This window comes from Protopterus annectens, chromosome 4.part0 (genome assembly GCF_019279795.1).
Source record: "Protopterus annectens isolate FY-2018-M chromosome 4.part0, PAN1.0, whole genome shotgun sequence".
Lineage (NCBI taxonomy): Eukaryota > Metazoa > Chordata > Ceratodontiformes > Protopteridae > Protopterus > Protopterus annectens.
In genome coordinates this window covers 1,944,873,372-1,944,899,620 of record NC_056733.1, presented here as the reverse complement: position 1 = coordinate 1,944,899,620, position 26,249 = coordinate 1,944,873,372, and positions in this window count along the sequence as shown.

The window sequence follows — 26,249 nt, the reverse complement described above, 5'->3', positions numbered from 1 at the left end:
GACAACTGAAAGAACTATGCTACAGATTTTGGAAGGATACTGACATCCCAGACCCACATATAGCTACATGTAGAACGCTATGGGATATGATGACACGGAAAAAAAAAATGATTTCAAATGCCTATAAATTCATTATCTCACTTAGGCACACTAAAGAAGCTATTCACTCCAATTACTGGACAAAACAAGATCCTACAATTACCTCCAATACAATTGCACAGGCAATTCAGAAATTCTCCAAAGATATTCTCCTTCAGAAGCTCAGATATACTCAACTTATGATCCTAAATAATGCATATTTTACACCCTCAATGTTAAATAAGATGTACAAAAAACTCCCACCTCACTGCCAATTCTGCCCCTCCAAAGAAGCTGATATTATACACATATTTTGGAGTTGTAAATGTACATGCAAACTCTGTTGTGCCTTAAGAGTCAAATTAGAGATAATGGGATATGAAAAATGAACCTTATCTTGGAAATTTGCTCTCCTACACATACCCCCACTAGGAATGAATAATAATCATATGCACATCCTATTAACAACATTTATGCTAATAAAATATTACATCACCTAAATTGGGAAGACAGGTCCATAATAACATGGGATGGATTTAAGCAAACAGCTAGGAAACAACTTTTAGCACATAAATATATATGGTATGCCATGAGGATTAAAAGGACCAAGAAGGACACTTGGAAACTGATATCTGAACACATTATGTCATGATTGTACTTCATAACTCTGTATGCAACATAGGTTGATATAGATGAGATCTGTTTATAGGTTATTTCTGTATATAGGCTCTATGTTTTTATGGCTGTGTGTTGAGTGTTATTGTTTATTTTCTGTTAACTTTTTTTCCTGTTTTCATTTTGTTTCGATATAACCCTAATAAAAAGAAATTTAAAAAATAAATAAATAAATAAACTTATGAGACTTCTCAATGAGTTCAAAAGAAAAATATAATCTCTTCTTAGAAAAACAAAATAGGCCCTTATTCACTGCTGGATAAACAGCTTGGGCAGTTTATAAAAGTTTCTTGCAACTGTATTTGATTGTTTATAAATTATAGTGTTTAATATATTGCTGATTATTTCTTAAAGTACAATGACCAATGTCTGTGCCCCTTTAAACAATCTGAAAAAAAAAAAAACTCTGTTGACTGGCATTAGGAATTTCTCAGTTATATATAGAGAAAAAAATATACATATGCCAGTTTATAGCTCAATGTTGTTGTTCAATAATGTAGTGAAACTCACAGGAACTGTGTGTGTTACAAGGCCAAATGTCCCAGTTGCTTTGATCTGTAGTCAAATTCAGTTCCTCAGTGGTCTCTGTGTACAAACAAATAATTCCTTTGGGTGTTCTGTAGACTGTACCCGCAGCATTTTCTTAGCTCAAGATATCTGCTGGCAAAAGTAAAAAATAAACAGAACTGACCAGCTACCAACCAATGAATTCCTTGCTTGTTCCTGGTATCAATGATGCTTTATCCATATCCTGCGTTTTAAAAAAGAAGGCTAGTATCATGTGAGCAATGTGCTATTTTATCTTATTGCATGATTTTTAAGTGCTTTTAAGTGACTTGTATGTATATATTTATATATATATATATATATATATATATATATATATATATATATATATATATATTTTTTTTTTTTTAATATATTTATATATTTATAATTTCACATGCGATGTGTCTTTACACATGCACTTCTACAGATTTCTGTTTCTTAATATCGCAGGCTTTGGCACCCATGATATGACATGCACATTTATTTTGGCACCCATGATATGACATGCACATTTATTTTGGCACCCATGATATGACATGCACATTTATTTTGGCACCCATGATATGACATGCACATTTATTTTGGCACCCATGATATGACATGCACATTTATGATGATATGTGATTGGTTGCTACACCACTATTTGAGGTCTTGCACTATGGCAGCATTTTTCTCTAATGAAGTCTTATATGTGGCTAAGGTGAAAGCGCTCAGTCTATTATAATTTTTATATTTGATTACATTAAAAAGTGGTTGGTAGTTGTTCAGGTCCATTTATTTTGGTTATTGTTTGGTAGTATTTATTTTGTGTTATTAGTTTGACATTTATAGTTCCTTCTTTCTACTCTGCTCATTTTCTTTGAATAATTTTGCTTATGCCCCTGCCATTTCATTAGTGTGAACAATGTCACCACCTCATAGTAACTCAAACAGAAAACTTAAAATCATAAATTTAAGTCTGAGTTTCATCATTATCAACCTTTTGTTTATAGAATGCACTGGCAACAATGAATCTATGAATGTAAGAAAGATAATTTCCAATTCTTCTTTGAGCTTCGTGTTTGTAATGCCCATATAACAAGCAGAACATTGTGTGCAATTTCCCATGTACACCAAGTTGTATCACAGTTTCCTTACGTTGCTAACTTAAAGCCATGACCATTTGTCCCGGTCCCCTTCAATAAACACACATCACACCAAATGACATTTGACAACCTTTATTAAATTTTCATAACAGCTTTGATCACCAACGTTGTTAATTACAAATATTCATGACATGATTCTAAATACAGTATAACATCCTTGTAATGTTAATCAGGGCAACGCACCTACTCACCCTGCCCCAGTAAGCAGCGTCCATACCTCTACTCACTTACTTTACTTATGAAGCAGCGTCCCATCTCACTTCATACACCATTCATTGTAATGTTAATCAGAGCAGCGTACCACTCTCTCTGCCCATCAAGCAGGGTCCATACCTCTGCTTGCTTACTTTACTTATGAAGCAGCGTCCCAACTCACTTCATACACCATCCATTGAATTACCTTCCACCAAATAAGCACCATCCCTACCTCAGCTTGCTTATCTATTCAGCAAGCTTCGTCCAACTACTCATTTCTTTTCCCCAGATCCTTGAAATGAACATCCAGTCATCAGAGGGGGAACAGAAGAGGGCAAGCCTATCCCTCTTCTCCACCAACCAGCCTGACCAGGCTGTTCCCCCTCCCTTCTACCCAAAGTTGTTCAATCAACTTTCCATTAAGGGAAGAGTCACGCCAAACATCATTCGGTATACCCATCATCTGTAAAGCACCTTAGAATTCCACATTGACATACCCTCACTGAAACACACCCTAATAAAACTAAATAAAGTAAAGTTACCGTGACCCCACTGTAAAACCAGAGCATCCACGCCAAGAGAAAATACCCTTTTAACCCGCTTCCTTCAAAGCTGAAATCCTGGCTCAACCTGAATGGCTTGGCAACCTATAACCACAACAAAACCACAAACTAAAACCCCTTGAACTCAAAAGACACCCAGTCAAAACTAGTATCAAGTCGCACACCCAGCACCCTGTCAACTGTAGCATATCACTTTAGCCCACCAACTACCGAGTTCTGAATGCGCAACAACTCAATTACCATAGGGAATAGTCTAACTCTAAAACCTTATGTCTTAACCTTCAATGGCGGAAAACCAGCACCCCTTGACCAAGTTCCTGAAAACTTGCCTATACTTAGCAATGAAGTACTCTATGTGCCCAGCCTTAAACACCCCCAATTCATTCATTACCAAATCTTAACCCCTGTTTGTCCCTGACCTTTCCCCTTGAAAGCTCTCTTTCTTTATGTTACCTATATCATTAATAGGTAATTAATACCTGTCCTATAGCTGCCTTATCCTGCAACCAAGCTTCCCTTAAACCTTATAACTCCCTTGTAACTACACACCCAGTTCTTAAAGCTACCCCAACACAGCCATCTACTTACCATGCTTCCTAAAATCCTATCTACAAAATTCACCCAAACCAAGATAAATGATCCTTGTGCTATTCTGTAAAACCTCAACCTGGTATGTACATACCATACATTAGGAACAAACTCCAGCATCCTATAAAACACCTCATTGGCCCTATCCCCACATATGGTTCAAACAACTGGATGAGTGAATACAACCACCCCAAGGTTCCAGGAAAGCCAGGATCGAACTTCACTGGCTTGCAAGAGCCATAGGGCTGTAGCCTAATAAGTTCATATGCTCCTATGAATGCAGTAACTCTACTCATCCTGTGGGATTCCCACACTCCCCATAAACCGTCCCCAAAAGTTTTCCCCCTTTGGCCCTCTACCTACCTGTTCCTTACTTGCCCCTTATATCAACACAATAATCAGCTCCTAATAATTAAACACAGAGCTTTGACATGCCTTATTAAGGTGATTACTCAGACCCTCCTCATGCCCCATTCCAGCAGCAAGAACATCCATCCTATTAAAACCTCACCTTTCAAATCCCTTTTCACGCCACTGCATGATGCCTTCTGCACTTCAGCTATTTCAGTCAGTAGCTGTTGCCAACTTGCGCTCCCAGTGTCTAACCTCCTCACTCGCCACTGCTTCCATCACCTGCAAATTTCCAGTGTATCACCATAGCTGGTACCCTTCTTTGTAGACGGTGGTGTGCAAAGGACAAAAGTAAATCCTCTAGTAGGTAAAGAGAAGTCTGTATCTGATACCCACCTATTCCAAATTATGGCAGCAGCATTCCAAAGCCCCAATCTGTAAGAAAGAAAAGACATGTAAATCTAAAATACATAACACACATCCCAAGACATCTTCAAATACAAACTGTCCTGCCAACCCAGGAATGAATGTAACACCTTCAACCCCCCATCTGAAAGAGAGAAAAAGGTACATATAAATCATGTGAAATACCTAATGCACATTCAAAGACATATTCAAAACAGCTTATCCTGCCAACCCGGGAAGGAATGTACCACCACCAAACACACTTATGACCAAGCAGCCATAATTGAAACTCAGCTTCTAATAACCCTATTAAATACCTAATGTAATTTTACTGGCAGTTGAGTATGTTACAACTAAACCCCACACAGGAAGGGCCACATCAATATCCACAAACCAGGGTGATCTTCTGATTCCATACCACATCCATTAGGACACTGTATAGGCCAAGCTAACTTATATTGTAAAACCATCTGCCTAACTCATAATTTTCCATCTCCAAATGAGGAATGCCAGCCACCATAATGTAGAACCAAAAGTCAAAACAACTCTGCACGTTGTGGCTGTAAGGCAAATCCAAACCATATAGTGTCCTCATCCCATCCGTATTGTAAACAGAGTGAATATTCTATGAAGTGTATTGTGAACAACAAAATACATACATGGATATTACTACAATGGTTGTAATCTGTAACACAGCTTCTAAGCTCGTTCTTAACACCCTTCCACTGTTGCCCCTCAGAGAGCCATTCCAGCCACAGCACAAGCAGCCACTGCTATACCTCAACAGATGCACTCACAAATCGGGACACAGAGTAGCCCACCGCAACCAGCCAGACTAAAGCCATCTGACATGTAGAGTGTAATTGTTCATTGACCACAGGGGCGTGCGTATCTGTGTGTTTGTAGTATGAACCCTGGCTAACAGATCATGTGTTGTAAACCCTGACTCAAATAGATTGTGACACTTTTTTTTTTTAACTTTAATCATTGTTCCACCTCACCCACTGAAGAAATACAGCCAAACAAGGATCACCTCCAAACATCTGATAAAGACGGAGCCCAGACAGCATCAAAAAAAGCACCTGCTACATCCCCCATGGGTCAACGAGCCCACTTAAAACCATTTTTCAACTCAGATGTAACCCAAACCATATCCAATAGTATATGTAACTTAAGTAGCCAACCGTACAGCAGTGGAGCAGAACCAAGAGCAACCCAGGTCCTCAAAGCAGCTAGAAGCAAACCTTGAGAAACCAATGCCCCCCATAACACAACCATAACTCTCAACTCTTAGAGCCTGCAGTCTGGACAAAGCCATCAGTAAAAGTGGGACAAAAACCCAAAAAATAGGGGCAATGCTTAAATATTGCTCTTTCAACTTAGAAAATTGATAGACTAACAGACTGTATTAGCATGAATTTTTGAAGGGTATGAAGTACTAAGCTCAAATGTCTGTCATTAATTCCTAACTTTAGCCTTTAATGATTTGCTAATAATTAACCAGAAAACCACAATTCAAGAAAATTAGACCAAACACGTCAGGCAAAATCTGGACATGCAGCACAAATCTGTACAGTTGAGATTTGTGACTACAACACCCTTAAATTTACCCCTACCATTATTGTACTGTGATGAACAGCAGCCCTTAGATTTCCTGTTCATCACTACTCTGTCACTCATTAAAGTGCACTCCGCAGTTTCTCCACTCAGCATTGCACTACCAGCCTCTTCATTTACTAAACGCCAACCACAACTGAAATTAATGATACCTTACAATCAGGTTAGTTAGATTTTGTATTCACTGGCAGCCTGAGAGGTGTGCCATATGAAGAAAAGCAGATAATTTTCAGATCCATCTGATCCTCTTCAAGCTGTACATAACTCTCAACCTTTTAGTGTAAGCATTCTAAACAAGGCTAAACAGCTTCACCATAGATTTTAAGTGTTGCTCCTTTTAACTTAGTCAGTCATTCCAATAGCATGCTTTGCATTTGCATTTTCTAAAGGATATATCCACCGGAGCTCCTGTCATTACTTAGTGTTTTCTATCCTCTGCAATTTGAAGAATGTCAGCACTCCTCTGCGCATGCGCAGACATTTCTTAAATTCCTTTTAATACTGTTCATGTTTATATAACACCTTAAGTTCATTCTTTATCTTTAAAGCACAACAGTGTTCTCTTATTTATTCTATTTTGAATACTCTGTTAGAAATGTGGCTAGTTGTAAGATATTTATTCTACTCATGGATTTGTGACGTAATTTTGTGAATTTTGGGTTTTACTAAATTAAAGTGATAAAGTAAAACTCTCTCTCCTGAAACATTTTGAAGTGTGTGCGTGTGTGTGTGTGTGCGTGTGTGTGTGTGTGTGTGTGTGTGTGTGTGTGTGTATGTGTGTGTGTGTGTGTGTGTGTGTGTGTGTGTGTGTGTGTGTGTGTGTGTGTGTTTTTGAGCTGGTTAGTTAATGCTATTCGACTGTATAGCATGAACGTAGGTTTAATATTACTGGATATTGTTTCCAGTTGTCAGACTGTTTATGGAATAAATTAAATGTATATTAAATATGTTGTTTATATTATTTTCATTTAAACATGTTCATCAAAAATACCAAGAAAATGTCACTGAGAAACCCTCAAGCCCGCGAAAAGGGGTTTGACCGTCCAGCTACCATTACACGGGAGTGCCTTGTGGCGCAAAACTACAACAATGAGACTCGCTGGAAAACCACCCCTCAGAACCACAACGAGCAAACAGCCCACCCCAAATCTGGACCCATTGCAGATGAATGCAGCAAACCATCCACTGAACATACTCTCAAAATCGCTACGTACCTTGGAACAAAAAACAGCAGAAATAAAAAAAGGCGGCATGCAATCACAAACAGATAGTAGTATTTGCATGTTACAGCCATCTGGCATTTTCTGAATCCCTGCAAGCCGACTCACTTCACAACTACCCTAGCCTCTTTGCATGGCGTCCACACAATTAATGCATCCTTCTCTACCCCATGAACAATGGACCTCAATAACACAGCCACCACTGAGAGGTTCACCCAAATGGTGGCCATCACAGCGTGCACTCCTAAGCCCGCGAAACCCCCCTCCAAATGGTGACACAGCACCCCCCCGTGGAACTCACAGCCCACGGAAAAAGAAAAACATCGTCCTCCTCACTTTACTCATCCTGACCAGTGTTACCCACTTGATGAGAGCGTGAGAGAAACAGTCCACCTTTAACCACCAACTCCAGCTGAACCTGTGTACCTAGCCACTCACAAGAGTTGCCATATAGAATTCATGGCAAAAGAAAAAAGGGCAATTACTGAAACATGTCAGACAGTCATGTGAAACTATACGATTTTATTTGACAGTGACCAACCATCATACCGCCCAACTCATAGCCCAAAGCCCGTGAAAAGGATCAGCAGAATGTTAATTACCCAACAAGATAACAGACCCCACCACCAACTAAACAGTATACCATATAAAAAGCAGAATTTCAATTGCCTAGCGAGACAACAGACCCCACCACTAATCAAACAGTATACTGTATAAAAAAAAACACACCCCTGTACTAAACATCACCCTTAACTAGCATACATATGACCACACCCTATACCCTAGGTACTCACCTCCTCATGCCCACCTCCAAACCAAGGCCTAACTGACCAAAGAACCCACTGGTCGTCAGGACATAAATCTGCAGTATAGCAAGTTCATGCCAAAATTTGATTGCTTAGCCCAACTACACTAGACTAAACCTCTTAAGCCCCTCCCCATCATTATCTCATTTCCTCCAAACCATCCCTGCCTCCACTTAACCCTTTCACCTCTCCAACCCATTTAACTCCCCCTAATATTAACCTAACCCCCCATGAAGATGTCCCGGGGCAACTTAGTTTGTTGCCATACTTCATTTACAGGATGTTTAAAAGATTTTTCAGCGTAGCTATAGTCATAATAGACACATTTGTTATATTTAAATGTTCCTTTCTTAGTACTGTGAAAAGGCAGAGAATGTTTGTGTTGCTCCTTGTAACATAACTTATTCTTCAGATTCAAAGCTATTTTGTAACCAAACATAGGCTTAACAGAAATACCATCATTCAATTGTGGAATGTTATATTTAAATGTTCCTTTCTTAGTACTGTGAAAAGGCAGAGAATGTTTGTGTTGCTCCTTGTAACATAACTTATTCTTCAGATTCAAAGCTATTTTGTAACCAAACATAGGCTTAACAGAAATACCATCATTCAATTGTGGAACATCCATGTATTGGCCAGTATCTGCTGGACAGATGGGGAATTCTTGTTATATGTGAGCATGTAGCACTGCATCCTAGGATGTTGTTTTTTATTGTTATTACTGACCTGTACTCCAGCCTCATGGAAGAAAGTTGCTATCACCGATATATCTCTCCTATCAACAACTTGGCTTTGCATTTCTTAAAATTTGTGTGCATTGTAGCCTCTATTAATAAAGTTTTTGCAACCAATTACAATTGCTCTTGCATCCTATTGTCCTGGATATTTAGTTTAGCTACCCTATACATTTGATTTTCTGCAACATTATTAAAAACAAAAGGATACATGCTTGTTCGACTGAGGTAGCTGTTCCATTAGGTAGGTTAAAGGAGTGGAGTGAGCCCAAGCACAATGAGAGTGAACAGACTGGGTGGCAGGACCCTGGTCGTGGTAGCCGGGTGCCAAAAAATAATCTGTAGGCAGCTAACTTTTCTCTGTATAAATAAGATGAATGGTTTTAATTAAAGTATTTCTGATGAAGTCTATGGTTTTATGGACGAAAACGTGTAGTATCTTCAGCGTTAAATAAAGAGTTTTGTGTACTAATTTTGCTGGGTGTAATCTCTGCTTTTTTCACCTTGATATCTGGTTACTGGTTGCTTTTGGCGGAATTACTCCAGGTTGTTTTATTACTAGTGTTCCATTTACTAGTTTCTTGTATACTGTAGTTTCCATTTGACCAGCATGGATTTTAGATAGTGTTACATCCAAAAAAAGTAATTTGTTGGGCTTGAAATTTCACTTTTAGATTTTAAAAATTCAGTTGTATTTAAAATATATTCAAACTAGCTATCAAAAGATGCTGACTTGATTAATTTCTGATCGTACATATTGTCTCTCCTACATGTACATAATGATGTTGGCATATGTATTAGCTGCAGGTGTGCCCATTATAATGCCTCTATTCTGTTTAAATAGTTATTTTTAAAAAAGAAAAACATTCCCCGGGGTTCAGCAAGCTCTGCACTGCATGCAGGAATAGTGCAAGAACTGCTGGAAGCAATATGGCCTCCAAGAGTTCCAGGAACAAACTCCCGGGACATGCACGGGCACTCCTGCACTATTCCTGCACTATTCCTGCACGGACACAGCTCCTGTATGCTAATTACCCCATTTGCAGGTGAAAACCATGAAAATGAGGTAAATTAGCGATCCAGAAAGCTGTCAGCCATCCATGCATGAGTAGTGTAACCTGCAGAAATGTATTCGGCTAGTAACCAAGTACATTTCTGCAAACTACAAAACAGAGCCATGACAGCTCCAAATAAAGGGTGTATATAATGTGGAAGGCATACCAATGGCCAAATATATGGCCATTGGCATGGAAAATAGTTTCAAAATAACAAAAAATATATTTTATTTTTTATTGGTGATTTCAGCCATTTAACCGTAGAGCAGCGCCGCTCAAATAGGATCGGCCCGAAAATAAAACTAAAACTTTGAAAAAAACTTTTTATGCAAAAATCACAGTTTTGCCATTATAGCCAAGGGCAGGCAGAAGACAACAAGGCCACTGAATAGTGGTTGCTAAAGGGGAAGGCTCAGTGTCAGACTTGTAACTAGGCATTAGCAGTCAATTCTATGCAAATGAGGGTAATGATACTGAATCACAGATTTCCCCTCATTGCTAGCCAGCACCCAACTGTGTAGATGCAGGAAAACCATGACGCAAGCCTAAGAGTTAGCTGACATCATAGAGGGGTGTGTCAGGCATACTGTAACTTTATTGGAGCTCTGTGGCTCAGGTTTGCCCTTCGCTTAGCAGAGCTAAGGAAGGGGGTGTGTCTGAAGCTGCCTAGCAGTCTTTACATTGCCTAAATGGGTGTGCATGCCACACACACCAGGTTTCAAAGAAAAAAAAATCAAACCAGGAAATCGCAGCTCCGTTCACATCTGAGCGCTGTGTTTGCAAGGTGTGCCTCTGGGCTTAAACAGGAAGGCAATGGAAAGGGAAAACAGAAGTAGGAAGGTAATCAAGGAGAAGTAGCATAGCTGGCAGGTGAAAGGTATCAGAATCAGCCAATTACACAGGCAGCAGGCCAGCCCAGCACACTATTATAAACTATACAAATACCTTTCCCTCTGTTTTTTCCCACAAACTTTACAACACCGTTGTACACAAAATGGGAAGTTTTACCTAACAAAAGCAACAAAATGATGGGGGCTGCTTTTGCTCTGATAAATCAACATGTGGAAGAGGCTGAGGGTGGTGAAGATGAGAATACTGATGGCCAACCCACAGTGAGGAGAAGGAGAAAAATGTACAGACCCAGGGAAACCTACCATGGGCTACACGAGCTGGAGATAGTGGAGTGCTATAGGGTTGACAGGGACCTCCTACAGCAAATTATTGAGCTGTGCTGGCCATGCCTCACACACAGAACCAGCAGAGGGGAACCCGTCCCAGAGGATACCAAAGTATGTGTAGGCTTAAGAATACTAGCCAGAGGTACCTTTCAAAGGCCAACTGGGGATATCATGGGGATCTTACAGGCATCAGCATCCAGGATACTCCACCAGTTCCTGGATGCCATGTCAGCACATGCTGGTGAGCACATATATTTCCTCAACACCCATAAGGCATTGACCAGCAATATGTGTTTCTTCCACCAAATAGCAGAATACCCTAAGGTAGTGGGTGCTACAGACTGCATGCACATACACATCAAAGCACCACCTGGCGAGCGGAGTAGAGTCTACATAAAACGCAAGGGTTTCCCCTCCATCAACTGCCAGGTTGTGTGCGATGCCAAGGGCATTATAATGAATGTGTGTGCTGGCAGCCCTGGAAGCTATCATGACTCCCACATCTGGCATATGACACAGCTGTACTAGAGATTTGTCAGTGTGGACATCCCATATGGCCACCTAGTGGGGGATGCTGGTTACGCACTGGAGCTGTGGCTGATGACACCCATCAGAAATACACACACACCCAAACAAGAACTCCATAATGAGACACACAAACAGACAAGAATCATAATAGAGCGTGTGTTTGGGATGCTCAAGTCAGGGTTCCAGTGCCTGGACATATCTGGTGGAGCCTTGCAGTATGCACCAGCTACATGTATCCAAATTGTCATTGTACGTGCAATGCTACACAATATGATCCTGTGAACACAGCTGCAGCAGGAACAGCATGGGGCAGGGCCACACAGCCCCCCATCATTGCCAAGGCCAGCACAGACACAGAGTGACTTGAAGGAGTGATAACCTGAACTTGTCCCAGTAGGCAGAAGGAGGTGTGCCCAGTATTCCCAGGCCTTGGCAAAGAGGCGACGCATAGCACATGCACTAACATGGTAGGAACCCAGGGAATGACACCTCACTCCGACTCGCACATACAGTAAAAGGGATGCCAAACATGACACTACCTGTGCTTAACCATGTATAGTGAGTGTGCTATGTGCATCTGACATAGTCAGCCCTCCTGCACCATCCTTAGTACTGGCACAGCCACAAGGTAAGTCATGCTCACTATCAATTGCTGAATGTAGTATGTTCTGCTACCTGTATCTATGGTATGAATGTGAGCATGTTAGGGAATCAGGTGGCTGAATGGAATGGCAGAAGATAGTAGACACCTATATCGGCAGCATGAAATCCTTAACAAATACTGGTGTCAAAATAGTAGGTAGTACAAGACAAGGTGACAAAACCCACTGCAGGACAGTCGCAGCCAGCAGGACAGGTGTAGACAAACACAAAGAAAGGCTGTAATAAGGCCTCTACTTGATGGCTATGGAGAAAAGCCCCCCCCCCTTTAGACCTATACATACAGACTACAACAGGTCAGGAAGTGGGATGTTAGTTCTGAAGGGTAAGAAGTCTGAAACTGAAATGTAGGTCAATAAAACGTTAGAACTGTAGTTCACTGATATGCCTCTAGTCTGCATGATAGATCAGAATACAGAATGAAATGGAGTATGTGAAATACCAGTACAGTCATAGCAAATGTTTACAGCTGTCAGGTGTGCCCCTCCCCACACAATCCTATGTAGAAATGTAGCAACATGTACGTGTAGGTATAATAACAGTGGAGCACAGATTACCTGAGCTGGCAAAAGTAGCAGGATAGATTGTAGCACGTGTACAATATGCAGGGCTCTTTGTGTTAGGTTGTTGTGTGTTGTATATTGTGTGAAAGAGGTCAGCATGTTGGCATGGAGGGTTGTGTTCTGCTGGCCAGTGGCCAGTACTGTTGATGACAGGGCCAAGTTCCCACAACTGCAGTGCCAAACACAATGCATCCCAGCAAGACACAATCCAGCAGTAATCCATACTAATTGTTTGGAGGTAATATCTGTCACCATCTGAAAGATGGACATATTATGAATGTGGGCCCAGACATAGAAACAGTACACAGGTGGAAGTACCCTAGACAGAGAGTGTATAAAATGTTACTGTCAAATGGACACGCCTTTGGAATTGTACATACAGGTTAGCAGCACATTAGTTGGCTGTGCAGTATGGAATACTGATGTCGTCTGGCTAAACATTGGCAGACCTCTAAAGGCACAGATATGAAGTACTGAGAAATTGCTGATGTCCCTGCACAAGCCAGCATAAGTGGAATGCCCCACATATATCTGTGAGTCAGCTGCAAGTAGCTTCTATAACACACATGCACCCAGTTCACCCCACCATCAGCCACAGGTACCTCACAGGTCTTATCCCTGCTGTTGGGAATGAGTACAATATGACCCCACCTCTGTATGGGAATATCCACAGAATGCAGCATGCTGAAGAGGTGTCCCATGCAGGTGTGTCCCTAGCTGTAAGCAGCACCCTGCCAGCATCCACACCAATGGATCAATAAGGACAGAAACTATTGTTATTAACACCTTGCACACCTACCCTGTCACCCAGGGGAATATAGTGGCTTGCAGTCTGTGATTGTAGCAGTGACACAATGCATTGTCCTGCTACAGATGGCCTTCATCACTACGAAATGCCCTACAGTCCTCTGCCAAAGGCCTGTGTCTCAAACGTACTGCCAATGTACGGTATCTCATGGACTCCCAAATAACAACATAACACAGTCCACAGAACACAAATGCAAGGCCATGTTGACAAATCCCAGTAGCATGTCTACAATGTCCTACTGCATGAACTGTGGATCAGCTTCCTAAATACTGTTGGGATGAAGTGATAACTATAGGGATACTTATCAGATAATGTTAGCATAATGTTTGGAAGAGGATAGAATAACAGAGGGGGAGGGGGTAGAAGCATGGATGCCATGGAGTGTGTGAAATCTGAAACTCAGATGTGTGCACATACTATCCCTACCTGCAAACAGAGGAATGGGTGACCACACACCTGCTCATAAACCACAATGTGAAGGGGTAATGACCAGAAATATGAGACCTGCCTCTGGGTAACCTGTGTGACTCTGTACAGCTGTGAGGTATGGCCAAAGCAGGATATGGCCATACCGTCATGTCAATGGATGTACAAGCATGGGATCCTCAGCCACCACAGTACCAAGGTGATGAACCATTTACACAGACCCATCAGCAAGTATCTGCAGCTCCCCCTCCAGAATGGCATGATTGTGCAAGAATATGTAGGCTGCAGACCACAATACTGGACATAGCTTCCTTCATCTTGTGTTCCCCAGGAAATTACTGCAAGCATATATGTATACTTGTCAGTAGTTGATGACATAAAACATCACAGTGTAAAACAGTACATATGTCTAAATATCTCTGCTAACACCAAACCCATGTAGCAGAAGCAGCCCAAACACAATTAGTTACAGTACCCCACTATCCTTTGCCCATTGTGACTGCATATTGAAAACCAATGTACAGATATCCTGCAGAAACAGGTTGCTAGCTGTAGGTGTAGAACACAAATGCCTTCACTGGAGTATAACCTACCTGGAATGGAGTCATGCATCCAATACAGAAAGTCATACTGGCCATGCTCCCACACTTACAGAAATGAAGTCATGTCTGACAAGAACAGTTTACTATACACATCTGTCAGTCGCAGATGTCTGTGCACACAGTCCACATTGCACACTAGTCATGCTTTGCACACACATTGAATAGGAATACACACATATATCCCAGGAAAACACACTATAATAGGCCAGGCATACACATGCATAGATGTGTGGAAGAGAGTAACAAACAATGACAAAGAGCTTCCCATCATGAGGCCTGTCCCACCCAGCACATATCCAATTGGCCAGTTCCACATGATGTCCAAATGTCTATCACTGTAGACATTTGTTTCTGGTATCTCTCAGCCCTATAGTGTATGTGGCGCTTGTGATAACTGTGTAACATGACTGCACAAGTCATTATTCATCTAGCAGTTGTATACATGTTCCTGTTAAATGTAAACCTGTGTGTGACTGAGTGTTGTGTGTGTGCTTCCAGAGGAATGGTTTATGGCTTATTCACATACACTGCACTCCCCATTGCCCTACTTTGGCAAGCCTGCTGATGTCATTCACCTTAAAATACACCTTTTCAAAAGTGGTAACCCTATAAGCTTTGCGGCATTCACAATAACTGTGTAATGCTATAGTGTGATCCACTAATTCGGTAGGAGTTCTAATCCCAGACATGACAACAGTAAGACTGTCTGTGTTTGGTTGTGAGCGTGTGTGTAGGAATCAATGCTTTTGAGGCCATTCACAGTCACTACATTTTCCATTTCCCTACTGTGGCAAGCCTCCTGATGTCATTCACCTTGAAATACACCTTTGGGGAAAAAGTAGCCCTATAAGATCTGTGGTGTTTGCTATAACTGCATAATGCTATAGTGTGATGTACTAGTTAGGTAGGAGTTCTAATCCCTGGCATGGTGAATGTGTGTGTTTGGTTGTGTGCGTGGGTATAGGGATCAATGCTTTTGAGGCCATTCGCAGTCACTACACTTTCCATTGTCCTACTTTGGCAAGCCTGCTGATGTCATTCACCTTGAAATACAACTTTGCAGAAAGGCTAGGCTTGTAAGCTCTGTGGAGTGTGCTATAACTGCGTAATGCTATAGTGTGATGCACTAGTAAGGTAGGAGTTCTAATCCCGGACATGTCAAATGTGGAACTGTGTGTGTGTGTGTGTGTGTGTGTGTGTGTGTGTGTGTGTGTGTGTGTGTGTGTGTGTGTGTGTGTGTGTGTGTGTGTGTGTGTGTGTGTGTGTGTGTGTGTTTGTTTGCCTGTGTAGGGATCAATTCTTTTGAGGCCATTCACAATCAATACACTTTCCATTGCTCTACTTTGGCAAGCTTGCTGATGTCAATCACCTTGAAATACACCTTTGGAGATTGAATAGCCCTCTAAGTTCTGTTTCATGGGCTATAACTGGGTAATGTTATAGTGTGATGTACTAGTTTGATAGGAGTTCTAATTCCAGACATGGCAACTGTGAAACTCTGTGTGTGTGTGTCTTTCTTTGTTTGTTTGTCTGTATAGGGATTAATGCTTTTGAGGCCATTCACAGTCAATATACACTTTCCATTGCCCTACTTTGGCAAGCCTGCTGATGTAATTCACCTGGAAATGCACCTTTATGGAAAGATTAGCCGTGTAAGCTCTGTGGTGCATGTGATAAATGCAGTACACTGTAGTAGCAATACATAGCTAGGTAGGGGTGTGAATCTCAGCACTGTCAAGTGTGTGTGTGTCATCAGTATCCTGTGTGGATGTAGCTGTGATTGTGTAATACCAAGACTCATTGCAGGGTGGGTTTTGCAAATTTCTTATATTGAGGACCTGTTATATGTCACAATTTCCACCTTACAAAGACAACAGATGTGAAACAGCAGAGAGGCTGTTGTAGACAATCCATACCCCTATATGTGACATTATGGACTGGGAACAATATAGGCAACCCTTGTATTACCCAGAGAACAGTCTCCACCCATGTATCATACACAAACACACTTGGCTGGGCAATAACCACTATGTTGGTAGTTCCCTGCATATTGCCCACAGATAGTAACCACAGTGTGATTGCAATGGACTACAGAGGACATGGCACCCTGTTCCATCCCTACAATAGGCAAATAATTGCTTACAGTGGCCTTTGCTATGTTCCCCACTGGACACCTGCAACAACTGTAGAGTCAGCAAATGTAACCCAGAAAGGAAATACCATGCATTATACACATGCCCTGTATGGACAGATGCCACTAACACCAGTGAATACCTGTATAATGCTGTCAGTGTAGGTGCAGGATTAACCTCAGTTCCATAGCCAGTTCTCACCACACAAGGTCAAGAATGCCACATCAGATGATAACAATCTGTCCACACAACATGCCCCAGACACCCCAGGTACATTTCCACATGTCAGAGAACATGCATGTGGGACATGTGCATATCCCAGACACCGTCCATGTTATGGAATATAGAACACATACATAGCAGGCATTGCACAGCACTGGCCACCCACAATAGTAACCCAGATGAGTGGATGGTGAATATAATACCCACCTGTGTGGTCCAATCGAGGGACTACACCCCTGAACCACACTGCAGGTCATTGTCATGTGGCCTGATGCCAAGGTATACCCTTTGCCTAGCCTTTTACAGCCTTCTGGCACAGTCAACCACTATACATCTGTAAAGCAGTGAACCCATGCATGTCATTGCTGATGAATCTGTGTCTGTGTGGAGATTGATTTGGAAGCCACTCACATTCACTACACTTCCCATTTCCCTACTGAAGCATGCCTTCTGATGTCAGTCACCTTGACATACCCATTGCCCATATATCAGCCTGTTAACCTCTGTTGTGTATGTGATAACTGCTTAATACTGTAGTGTAGCAAACTAGTTAGTTAGGAATTCTAATCCTAACCCTGTCAACTATGATAATGTGTGCAAGTCCCTGAGAGAGTGTGGTTGTGTCTTCCTTGACACCTGCTTTTGTGGACAGGCACATGTACTTCACTTACCTTATCCTTCCTTTATCAGTGTTGCTGATGTCACTCACCTTCAAAGATGCCTTTGGACAGCTCTCCAACATGTAAGTTCTGTTGTGCATGCAATAACTGCATACAAATGTAATAGCAATACATAGGCAGTGGTTTGAAATCTTGTACTGGTAAGTGTGTGACACAAACATGCTTAACTATTACTCTCCTACCCCCTTCCTTTCTTACTTTGTCTCTGTCTCTCTCTCTCTCTCTCTCACTCCCTCTCTGGTGGATGTGGAAAAGTACACCTGCTTTGCATAGGCAGCAGCTTGTGTTTTGTAAGTGATGCTCACGATCAGCTGGTGGTCTGTGCATGAATTGCAGTCCCCCACTAGCTGATTGCATGTGGAACAGCTGTGGTAACATTTCTATAGCCAAATGCATGGAAACACACTTGTATAACTAGGAACATCATGTGGGTATTGGTGCTTTTCATTTACTATCAGCAGGACTTCTTGTCAGTGTTTTGCAAACAGCATCACAGAGAATAGTGGGATATACCTCTTACAACATACACTGTGGAGACAGAATGTAAGTCTTGCTCTTCTTCATTAGAAGTAATGATAGTTTAACAGGGTTTGTGTGGATATTGCTGGCCTACATGATTTAATATCTGTCATAACAGTGTTATGTGGTTGAGGAAACTCTCACCTGTAGGCCTATCTGCAGACTGGCCGGTGTTTGGAGTCTTACAAGTGTTGTGTTACTCACAGATGTTCTGTCTTTAGAAATATAGTAGCATTCTCTAAGGATTGCAGTCAGTACATGGTGACAGCCATGAGAGTTACTGACTTCATATCCCTCAGAAGACATATGTCCCAACAAGCCCTGTTTCACCAGTAAATGTATGAGTTTATCACAGCAACATGTCAATATTGGCCCTGCGTTTGTGCCTCCAGCCACATCTCTGTCAACCTTTGTATATATGTGATGCAGTAAGAGGTGCATATGTTCAGTACATCATTATTTACTGACATCACAGCTGATAAGCCAGTGAGATATCAGATTGCTCGACATGTTATGTATAGTAGGGCTTATATTTGAGGACAAAACCTGGACATTCTGTTGTAGTGTGTACTGTATTGAGGTCTGTGTACTTATGGTGATTGTCAAAAGTGTGTGTATTATGAATATGTACCTTGGCCTGTGTACAGACTGTGGTGTCATTGTACTTGGTCCTGTTCTATCTGATGTTGCATGTTACTCCAGTGTATTGTACCCTATCAGTGTACAAGTTTGTAGGGCCAAACCCACACATGTCCATACCACAGTCAGGCATCGAAATGCACTGTGTATTGGCCCAATATATGTAAGGTTAGTGTGTGAGTGGCACATATGAGGATGGTGCTGATCACACAGTCCATATACTGTAATATTAAGCACGCTTACCATATGTGGTTGTGGCTTTGTTCAGATTGGTTGTGGTATGCACTTTCACACAGGTGTATGTTACTCTGCGCTGTTACATGCCTGTAGGGCCTGCTATATTTGCCGGTACATATGTATTCCCCCATAAGAAATGATGGCCAGTATTGTGGCAGTCTGCCTGTAGTTTGCACAGTGCTTTGTGACATGCCTAGCAGCTCAGTGTACTTACACAGTGTCTTGTTATGTCCAGATATTTGTCAGATGTACTGCTGCCAGGCCACCATAACTGTTGTGTATTTCTAACAAAGCAGTGGGATGCTGTACAGATGCATGTCACTAACTAGTAGGTAGTATGAGGGCTTGTGACCTTGCTCCTCTAGCTATTATGTGATAGGACAGACAGCAGTGTGTGAATGCATAAACTGTGCGAGCATATCTATTCCAGTATTTATGTGATACCCCCATTTACATGGCTGTAAACATCCACTTAGTCAGCCTTGGTCAACACATTTTGCACTAAGGGGTTCTGTGTATATCTCTGGACTGAACAGAGTTTGTCAGACTGTCCACATGTATTGGTCATATCGCTGATGCTTTCCACAGGACCATTACTGTGATATCTGTGGTACTGCACTATGATGATCTTATGATGTCTGTCAGTAACTGATGTATATGTATATATATATATATATATATATATATATATATATATATATATATATATATATATATATGTTGGTTTACTATCAAAAACACAAAACTCACTTACACAAACGGTGATTTCCGTGACAAATAACATAGACTCATACATATTAATTAGGTTGTATTGTCAACAAAACAAAGTTGACAATTTCTTTTGATCGTACTTTGTAAATCCTCCATTTACATCCATGCTGTGAGTCCCTGCCCTGTGTACATCCTTCTAAACGGACATACACATGAACATTGACATTCTGACTGTTGCTTCTACCATGTTCGAGGAGGAGGCTGTCGTGCATGTCATTGTTGACCTTTTGACTGAAAACCATATATGTTTACATATATACTTATATATATATATATATATATATATATATATATATATATATATATATACATACACACATATATATATATATATATATATATATATATATATATATATATATATATATATATATATATATATATATATATATATATATATATATATATATATGTATATATACATACATATATTTATAGATATCTGCACATATTTATAGATATCTACATATATATAGACATATAAACATATGTGTATATATATATATATATATATATATATATATATATATATATATATATATACATAACTGCGGTGGTGGTGCTGCGGTAGCGTTGTCGCCTCATAGCAAGACGTTGTCCCGTTCGGTTCTCAGCTAGAGCGTCTTCTGTGTGGAGGCATACGTGAATGGGGCGTGCCTTCATTGAAGGTTGTGCATCAGGGCTGGTAACCTGGTACGTAAAAATCCACTACCAATCATTAACGGACCGGAGTTCCGCTGTGGTGACCCCTAACCGGGAAAAGCTGAAAGACACAACAACAACATATATATATAAATATATATATATATATATATATATATATATATATATATATAACATATATAAAATACATATATATATATATATATATATATATATATTACATTAATAAAATATATATATATATATATATATATATATATATATATATATATATATATATATATATATATATATATATATATATATATATATATATATATATATATATATATATATATATATATATATATATATATATATATATATATATATATATATATATATATATATATACATACATACGGTTTACAATCAGTGGTCTAACGTTCATATGTTCGACCCATATGGTTGTCACATGAATATTAAGTAGTTCATTTGGTCGACAGGAAATGCATAGAAATTAGCTGTCGACATTATTTTCCAAACAGGGCAAGGATTTTCTCTTGTCTGCACTGTAGTGCAATCTTGGAGTTGTAATATATCTAACTAGCAGAGGGTTTGGGGGATGCAGGGGGCACGGCCCCCCTAAATAAACAATAGTGTTAGTTTGAAGGGGGTTTTTGATCACTTAAATTTAGACATTTTTTTCAGTATTTTGAACATTCGGTGTAATGACTTTCGACGTTATGAATGCCGACCATTTGAATTTCAACATTTTGATAGTAAACTTATACGTACATATATATAAATCTATAAACATATATATATATATATATATATATATATATATATATATATATATATGTATATATATATACAGATAGATCTATATATGACCATATATATAACGCAATATGCAGATGTATATAAATATATATATATATATATATATATATATATATATATATATAAATATATATATACATATATATATATATATATATATATATATATGTATATGATTATATATGTTTATGTACATGTACACATATATTTACTTATGCGTGTTTGTGTGTGTATATATATATATATATATATATATATATATATATATATCAAATTAATATCCTTATGTGTAAACATGACTGTTGTATATACCTTCCCAGATGTATCACACCGTATTTATCTATGTGTATATTTAAATATAGCAACATACTTAATTCAACAGTAATATCACTAACAAGTACTACACAATTGTAGAAGTCATAGCAAGTTTTCAATACTATTCAGTATATGCACTGACAGATATATTGGAAAAAACCTTAATTGTTTGCACAGTTGTGATGACTCAGTAGTTAACTGCTGTGACTATATTGCATGGGGTCCTGGGTTTAAAATCTGCAAAGGCTGTTTATTTTGTTGCTGGCAGAACAAGGGTTGTTGGATACAGAGTGATTAAGGAAGTTTTGAGCAGCTTTAAGAAGATTTGTGTGGGTTTGCATGACGGTAAGCACTACTAACGTATGGTTAAACAAAAAGGCACTTACACAGTGTAGGCTTCACTTACTAGTGCGCAGATGTGTTTAGCATGTATATTGCAACAATACTGAAACCTGCTAAGCATGGCTCAGCCCTGTTAACCAGTGATTACATTCCGGTCTGATGAAATTGCAGGGTAATGACATCTTTAATAAGTGTATTTAATTCCATGTACATAACCTGTGTCTATGTGCTGTCATTACAGTAGAAAGGGGTGTGAGTCTACTGTCTGGGACACCTGAGTATATATGGCTTGTACAACACTATTTTTGAATGTGTTACATACATAGGTAGTATCCCAGGTTATATGCATTCACACTGGCATGTAGTGTATCATTACGTTACTACTGTTGACAGTGCTTTCCCAAGTAAGAGTAGCCTGCAGATTGTAGTACTGAAACTAAACACCCCTGCATGCAAAGATTGACTCTGAGCCCTCACTGTCATGTTCTTGGTGTGTGAGCTGTGTCTTATTAAATATTTCCTACTGGATATTGATCTGACATGTGGATATTAACTGTAAACTACTGTGTGTATAGGACATGTCATTGAGGGCTGCTGTCATGTAGTAATGGTATACCTATTTGCGTCAGATGTCTATCTGTTAACACATTCATCCTAATGCATAGCCAGTTGGCCAACTGATGTCTGTCCTCTCTACAGATGTGCAGATGTCAGGTATCCATCTTGGCTGCTTACAGGCAATCTATGCTTGTCTGATACTGACATTTCTGCCCAGCTGTGTTATGAATTCCACAGCTAGGAATCCACATCCTGTAAGTACCACATGCCATGGATATCTCAACTACACTGCCACAGTCAACAGAACATGCTTGGGTACAGGTCTCCAAGACAGACACTGACAATGTTATGTAACACATGTTGCATACATGTCAACTGGAGCACCTCACTGTCCCTCTGCAAGAGTCAACCAGATGATTGCATGTTGCATGTAACTCTCACCCTGAGGATCACCCCTGTGGTATCTGTTGATAGATGGCCTGCTGGCGCATGGCAGGTGGCATGATACCACTGTACAGACATCCCCTATACTTCCCATCTCTCCATGGACAATTGTCTGGTACACACCAAATAACACCTGCACCGATGGACCGCAGTACTGACAAATGTGTACGTGTGCATTACTGAGATTAATAGTGTCTGTGTGTTTGTAGACCTGTAGTTGATAATACCCTGAGGCCCTTCACACCCACTGCACCCCCCCCCCCCAATGTCATAGTTAGATGTGACTGCTGCTCTACCGGATATTACATGTACCTTGTTACATTCCTTTCCCTAAGGTCTACCTGGGGCTTGCAGTACCAGCACAACACTGTTTTACAAATGGGTTGATAGGCATGGGATACCCTCTGAGTTCTGTCAAATGTGAGTATGTGTGCTTGTGTGTATATTTGTAGGCTACAGCATTCTGAGGCCACATTCTCTTAATACACTACACCTTGCCACACAGTATTAGGGATAGTGATGTTGCTGATCATAGGAGAGCCATGACAATGCATCACCCTACTATCCCTGTGGCATGTGCATTAGATGCATATCCCTGTAGTCACACTCTTGGCATAGACAAGGGGTTGTGTTACATTCCTAGTCAATGTGTGATGGTGGGTATGTCAGAGTGCTATCATGGGTTTCAGTGCATACAACATCCACTGTGGGGTGTGGGTGCTGGGTATACTGTATTTACACCATGGTACCCCCAGTACATGTCCCATGTTCCACTGTATGGGGACCACTGTCACTATCAACCATACATGTAACTGATAACACTATCCAGCCCAGTTTTGCATGTGCTGTGTGCAACTTATCTGTAACAGAATGGACACACTGACAAGGCAGTTAGCACTGATAAACCCATGTCTCTGAAATGTGTGTATGTCTGTTATGTGTTTGTCAATGTGTATATGACAGTATGTCAGACTATGTATTTTCCATAAACAACCAGTACATCCCCCATTACCATGCTGTACAAGCATGGGGATGTTCTTCACGTAACATGTAACCTGGAACACACCGCATCCTAAAAGCTGTGTGGTGTGTGCAATTAAGGCCACACACATCAGTAGCACTACATACCTAGGTAGGGGTTACAGTCCCAGTGTTGCCAAGTAAGAGTGTGTGTGTATATGAAGGAATCTACTTCCATTTGCAGAATATACATGTCCCAGGAGGTCATCTGTCTGAGAACTGCCTGGCAAATGCTAACATTTCACAGGTATCATTCTGTGGGAATGCATTCCATTACAACTAGTGGTAGATGTGTAAAGGTACTCTTCCCTACAGTATAGCTGTACAGCGATACTGGAGTTGGTATATATAGTTGGGTGTGGCTCTTGTGCACACAGCCACCATCATTGCATTTACTGTTGAGTGTATCCCCCTGCAGAGCTGGCCGTAATACTGTACAGTTCATGTTTACTGGTTAAGTAGTTGTCTATCACACTATCTGTGGTTCTACAGTACCTCTCACCCTCCAAAGGGTAGGGCTGTGCCCCCACATCAGCACACTTATGTATACCGAGTTTAAGATTGCACTACATTGGAGAAGGGGACATATACCCTGCCGGTACTATCGTCAATGATATTAAACTAGCAGACTGCTTATTTCCCAATGTGTTGTTGTGCCTATTCTGTCTTGGTGGAATTACATAGGCTAAAACAGGTTCCTTGCACAGGTACATACATCCATGTGTACAGTATTCTCTGTGTATTGCATCAGCACCAAAGCCTCTGTGTGCATTATACACAAACATGTGATGCTTACCATCCAGTACACTTACCACTGTCTACTGTAGAAGGGCTTCTGACATCAGCCACCATGCACTCACCTGTATACACCACTCCCAGACATATCAGCCATGTGGCACATGCAGTAACTGTTATACAGACCTGTGACGTGTTCACTTGTACCCAGGATATGGCACAGCCAAGATGTAACCACAGAGCCATACCCTTTGTAAGATACAAGAGCAGAGCATCATCCTGCTGACACATGGACACCTACAACACAAATGGAATACATTATGGAGACCACAATCACTCAGTGTTAATAACAGCTATAATGCATCATGACTGGACAGCTACACTTCCTGACATGTAAGCATTAAACTTTACTGCTGACAACATTTTACACAGCATTACATTGGTACACCATAGTACAGGCTCCCTGTGAATCAGAACTATATTAGCCTGTCCCTGCATCAATGTTATGGATGACAGGGATGTGGCACAGGTATCAACATATGCACAGGGTGTGTTGTTGGTTTGTCAGAGACCTAGGCTGAGCCATAGATTTGACACCATGTGTGCGAGTGAGGGGGTTTACTTATTAATTGGGCTTTTGTGATGTGGTGTGTGTAGGTATTTGGTTGCCTTATTTGTGTTGGTATTGTGTGTGTGTGTATGCATGCACGCAGTTCTGCCATGTGGCTGCCCTATATGGAGATGTGTTGGACAGCTGCAGACTGTACCTGGTAGGGTGTGCAGTTTACCATTTCTGGCCACAGACATGAGAACTGTGCCTGCCAGGGGTTCTACAGGCACCCCCGGGTACAATCCATGATATGGTATTCTCCCCTGATGATGACATATGTCTGTTGGATCCAGGTCCCTCTTAGGACTGGCCAGGGCCATGTGCACATGGCCTGCTGTGATGTGGTGCGGACATCGCCCCTCCTGCAATGCTTGGGCTGGTGCTGCTAATACAGGAGTGGCTCTGTGTTCTGGCACATCCACATCACCTCTAGCTGTTGGTGTTGCTGGCCTACATCCACCTGACCATTGCACCACTCCCACCACATGCTCGAGCACAGACATTTCATGGTTGAGGATTCCTACCACCTCTCCCAACCATCTATCCATGACCTTTGAAAAATAAAAGAGGGCACCTGCAAGATCATGGATGTTGTCTGTAACAGCTGAATGAGTAGCCCTCTAAAACCTCAGTGCCTGTTTGTTGTACCATTCCATACATGCCTGCACCTACAAGATGGCCTGAAACATGCATCTGGTAGCACCAGATGTGGCACTTCTGCCAGGGACATGATAACCAGCAGCCCTTCAACGAGCACCCTGTACAGCTGCCTAGGTGGTACCCCACCAGAC